This window comes from Coptis chinensis, chromosome 5, assembly GCF_015680905.1.
Source record: "Coptis chinensis isolate HL-2020 chromosome 5, ASM1568090v1, whole genome shotgun sequence".
Lineage (NCBI taxonomy): Eukaryota > Viridiplantae > Streptophyta > Magnoliopsida > Ranunculales > Ranunculaceae > Coptis > Coptis chinensis.
The window spans coordinates 67,572,765-67,578,442 of NC_141460.1; the positions used below are offsets into that span (position 1 = coordinate 67,572,765).

Sequence of the window (5,678 nt, forward strand, 5' to 3'; positions counted from 1 at the left end):
TCCATTCACCCCAACAGATTCCAAAGCTTAATAGTCTTTTGGAAGATTTTAGGAAGATTTAATTGAACTTTCGCCAAGAGTAGTAGAAGGAAGCTTCTTCAAAAGTGCTCATTGTTGGACTTGCAGTTCCTAAAAGCATGCTTCAAAGTCATTAAGAACACTTCGGGAGGATATTCCCGAGAAAGGCCATCTTGAGAGAGTTTGAATTAATGATGAAGGTGGTGGAGATATCCGTTGTGTGGTTATCTTCAAATGCGCTCTTCTTCATCACTTGATCTCTCAGTATTTGTGGTAGCTTCTCGAGGAAGAAATTATTGTCCGTTCTTGAGAGTTCAATTATTTTGGAAGAAGAATGAGACTATGAGAGAGAGAGAGTTTGAAAGAATAGAGATAGGTTTTTAACTATTTTTGGGCTACGGCAGCGAACAATTGAAATAGTCGTAAATTCATTTTTTAGATAAAATCGATGTGTCAGTATGAGAGAAAAAAAAGGGGCTGACGTGGGTCACTGGGAGCATTCTCAACTACTGAGTATTAATGGTCTTTGATATATGCACCACGACCTTCAAACTCTCTTAGTCCGCTCCACACGGAGCTCTGTGGTCCATAACCTTATAACTCCTCTTTTATTCTTATGCCCTTCTCAGGGTCTGCCTAGTCTGTACCAAAAAAAAAAAAAAAACAAGTGCAGGCCTAGGCGGACCCTAGACTTAGGCCTGCACTTGACATTGGTAGTCATACTCATACATATATTTAATTAAGCCTAATTTATTAAAACTCAATTCAACCCAAAACTTATTACAGCCCAAATGAGTTCAAAAATGGGATAAACAGTAGGATCTTGAAAAATAACGGTGAAAAGAAAATTAAAAGAAGATACGACGACCCTTGAGTAGTTGGGCAGAAAATATTTACACAAAATTAGTCGTTGATTGTTTGATGGAAACAAGACTATTAGAGGTGCTCCTAGTATACCCTCTTTTTTTGTATGTTCCCTTGTCAATTCTCTATTCATTGATATTATTTTTTTTAAATTCGATATTACAATTTGTTTATGAATATTTCTAGTTTCGATTGAGTTTTAATAAATTAGGAATTTTTTAGTAGAAATAATCTGATATAAATTGGATTCGTTTTATCATTTGATGTATGTTTTCTTTAAATGACTCGGAAGTGTACTCGTCATTAACTCGCTACTCTGTCTTGTTCAGAATTTTTTTTGAGTGATTAGTATTATGAGGAAAGCTAGAAAGTCTTCATCTGGTAGTGATAAGAGAAAAAAGAAACAAGGATTAGAAGAGCTCACTCAATCTCAGGTAAAACTGGTAGAGGACCTTAATTATGCAAATGTAATAATGATTTTGCAGCTAAAATTGCGAGACGGGTAAATTTTTGATGTTATGTAATTTGTTAATGGGGTTAGATTTCATTCCCCGTCTCCAAATAAATATATATATATATATTTTTTGCATATCTCTATCTTTTATTTTTCTTAAAGCACAATGCCCGCTTTAGGAATTCGCCTAGGGCCCCTCAAACCTCAGGCCGGCTCTACCCTTCCTTGGTCATCGCCATAGGGTCACCACTGGAATAATAATGAATTGAACTCATTATAAATGCTAAGATACCATGTGTTGGTCCAATGTAAAGCAAAAAGATGTTCAAAGATGTTTAGTGCGGAAGGCATGGGCAATATCTAGGCTAAAAGCACCCGTTTTCCCTTCACTGATGCCACAAACTTAGTTGTAGTTTGAATCTGTTTGTGGAAGTTGATGTTTCTATCTATCTAATCATGAGGGGATATTGTTTATGAAAGCCTTATTTTCAGTTAGGATCTCATTGTATTACTTGAAGTCTAGTGTAGTAGTGTTGGCCTCTAGGTAGGGTTTCTTGTGTTCTCTTTATCTATTGTGGAGGTTCCTCCTTGTTGATTTCTCGCTTTTGCTATTGGAGTCAGCATTCATTTCAGGATGTATGAAGCATCAGCTCATGGGAAACTTTTTAGAGATGCAAAATTTTAAATTCTCGTAAACGATAATTTAGTCTGTCTTGTGAATACCCCTCTCAGTGGCCTTTATTATAGTCATTTACATGAATAAGATACAGTGTTGATGGTATTCGATTAGTTTGAAATGTTGGCATGTTTTGCAATTACAATGTTGAAACCTATTTTTTTTGTATAATACTTTATGTTCAAGTATATATTCAACACTGTTCTGATGGTCTTCTACCCTGAGTAAGTAGATACCTAGATGATTTTGATAGTGTTGTCTGTGAAAATCGATCGAGAGTGCCCTTGTGCTGGTGCTGACTAGCTATGTTGGTATAGTGTGGGGGAGTTGTTACCACAAATGACCTACATGGGGGGGGCCAGTATATAAAATTTGAAAAATTAAATGTAAATGGATTATAATAAATTTGCAAATATAGAGTATTTACTCCCTTCGATGTTTTCTTTTTTATAGAGAAAATTTTGAAAAACCAAACCAGAACTAGAAAGGGACGGACAACATATTTCCTCGCCAATGAACGTCGGGATCAAACTTTTAGTCCAACGCTACGTAAGCTGGACTTAAAGGGAGCTGTTTTGTGTCTCTCTTATGAAGAATTAGTTGTTGTATGTAATGCTTCTGTCCATGGTTACCACAACCATGTGTTCAACCTGTCAATACCACTAACTTCTTAACTACTAAAGCATCATCTTTTCCAGATGGGTTAGAGGTGGCTAAATGGGTTATGTTTCCTGCATTTATTCTACCTGTTACCTTTTTTTTTTACAATTTTCCAATAGTAGTACAAGGGTTGTTTAATCTTCTTACCTTTCCATTGTCTTTTTCAGTGTTTCTTTGGGTTTTCTTGAGTCCTCAACTGATTTATATTAAGTGAAGCTAATGAGTTACACAAAAACAGGACACACATACAAGATTGAGTTTTTTGCATGAGTTGGGTTTTTCTTTTACGCGTCGCTAATGAGTTACTCATGTTAAGAGAGGTGTGAATTCTTAGTACAAAGCTGGACTTTGTAGCTCCATAGAATGCCATCACATTTGTTTGCATAATGCATCTTTTCATGTCATAAGTCATCTTTTAAGAGTATTATAATCTAAGACACATATACATGAATACGCATGTTGGTGTCCGACATGGCGACCTATGTGAAATAGGATACATGGGACACAATTAATTATGAAAGAAAACTATTACTATTTTTTAGTTACACAACTAATTCTTGGGCTCAAAAACTTACAAAGTGCTTCCTTACAAAGTAATAACTGTGAAAGTGGTATATTATGGAGTTGTAACTATGTTAACATAGTATTTTCTCTGTCTTCTAGTATATAGAACAAACCCTAGTTTGAAATCGTATGCACAACGTGCCTATGTATCTCCGATGTGAGTATCCGTGTGTCTGTGCACGAATATTTTAGAATATGAAGTGTCCATGTTACCTGGATTATAATGAATTTTCCCAAGGAACAATCACTCTCTAGAATTTTATGGAAGCAATGGCTTTCCTGAGTAATAGTCGAGAAAATTGTGTTTTTCTACATTATGCATACAATTTTTCCTTATATGATCTTTATTTTTGGATATTTGTAGGTTTCTCTATTCAACTTCAGACCTGAATGGCTGCTCACAAGATTGCTAATGCTACTTTGAAAGGACCGAGTGTCGTCAAGGAGATTTGCATTGGTGCCACACTTGGCTTGATTGCCGGTGGAATGTGGAAGATGCATCACTAGAACGAACAGAGGAAAGTGAGGTCATTTTATGACTTGCTAGCGAAGGGTGAGATCAGTGTCGTGGCTGAGCAGTAGTGTTCTTAGTTGCATTCCTATGTCTTTGGTGCTTAACAATGTTTCTTTCTTATCTCTCTGTATTTGACTATGTGTTTCTTCCTATTGTCGAAAATTGAGACTCATGATTATGAGCATTCTTATGATATTTGGTCGTGACAAATAAATATATGGAACTGGAACTAGAAAACGGTATTTTCACATTGCAAAGCTTCTTACATACAGATGAAATCAGGTGCTTCAGTAGATGAACTAATATTGTGTAGACTCTCGGAGGGCGCAGCTGCTTTTCTACTAAATTGGTGTTTCGATTAATTTCTTTAACCGTCCCAAACTGCTATTTATGAGGGGGTCAGTAATTGAGAAAAATAATTTATGACATATATAGTTTGCAAGTGTAAGAACTAATCAGCAATGATTTGGTGCAGTCTATAATGTCCTACACCCCACCTGATATGGCAAATACATAACATAAAAAATAACTCTATATGGAAAACTGGAACAGGTATGAACATGAATGTGTGGGAAGACCCTTGGATCACCAGTCTTCTTAACTATAAATATTGATCAACACACTAGGACATGGAATGTAAATTTTATAAATAGCTTGTTTGACAACAATACTTGTCTTGAGATCCAAAAAAAATTTCTGCCTAGAAGTAGTCCTACAGATTGTCTGAAATGGAACCTTGAAAAAACAGGACAGTTCAGTATTAATAAATCTATGTACATTAAGGTTAGTGAAGTTACCCCTACTATAAATAATAATAAATCTAATTTAGCTTTCTGGAAAAATAATCATAATCCGAGGGCTTCTTTATTTGCTTGGAAATGTTATTATGATATAATTCCTACTAGAGATCATCTTAGTCAATTCATATACATACCTGATAAATTATGCCTGCTATGTGGCTTACATATAGAATTTATTCATCATATCCTTTTGAAATGCAACTTTACAAGAGTCCTATGGTATGCCACTCTAGAATTTATTCATCATATCCTTTTGAAATGCAGCTTTACAAGAGTCCTATGGTATGCCACTCCTTGGCTGGTCCATATATCAAATTTTGATAACCTACAAGTAAAGGAGTGGATAGACATGTGGTTTGCACCACTTGCATGGTGGCCCATTGACAATGAAACTTGGTCAAAATTCTGCTTGATGCTGTACTGGAACATCTGGCTAGAAAGATGTTTAATCTTCCACAATAAACATCCACCAAATTTGTATAAACTACTTAGTTTAGTTCAAAATTTCTTTGCTACTAATCATACTAATGTGAGCATTTCTTGTGCCCTACAGATGTCAGAACAATTTCAGAAGTGGAAACCCCTTTTGGGGAATAACCTGAAACTCAATACTGACGCAAGTTTTAAAAAACAGGGAGCCAAATTTACTTATAGTTATGTCTTAAGAGACTCTAATTATAACACCCCGTGTTTTTATTTAATATTTTCCTAGTACAATAAATAATAATAAAAAAAAATAATAATAATAATAGATAAAATAAAATAAAATGATAAATATTAGAAAGAGATAAGGTAAAGAGGATAAACCTCATTCCCTATTTGAAAAATAAAATAAAATGGTGGGGTTTGAAAAACAAAAAGGAGTTCTCACGTAGGGTCTGTTTGGAAGTTTTCATGTGGAATTGGAATTGAAAATATAATTCCAAGACTTACAATTTCAAGTAGTTAAAATTCCTCAAATTGGAATTCCTATGTTTGGTTGCACAACGGAATTCATTTCCAAATTCCACAAAATCTCAAATCAACTGTTTGGCCACTCAAAATTTCCAAACCAAAGTTGATATATTCAAAAAAAAAAAGTACTCTAAACCAACAGGTCTACAGACCAAATTTATTATAAACTTTATT

At 34.7% G+C, this 5,678-nt stretch overlaps 1 pseudogene across 1 annotated transcript; it reads left to right on the top strand.

Annotated features, from left to right (window-relative positions):
- The first annotated feature begins 845 nt into the window (after window positions 1-845).
- Window positions 846-3,998, top strand: LOC147498488 (cytochrome c oxidase subunit 5C-like; annotated as a pseudogene). Its single transcript, XR_015195506.1, has 2 exons — window positions 846-986; window positions 3,601-3,998. The product of XR_015195506.1 is annotated as a cytochrome c oxidase subunit 5C-like (transcript).
- Window positions 3,999-5,678: the final 1,680 nt, after the last annotated feature.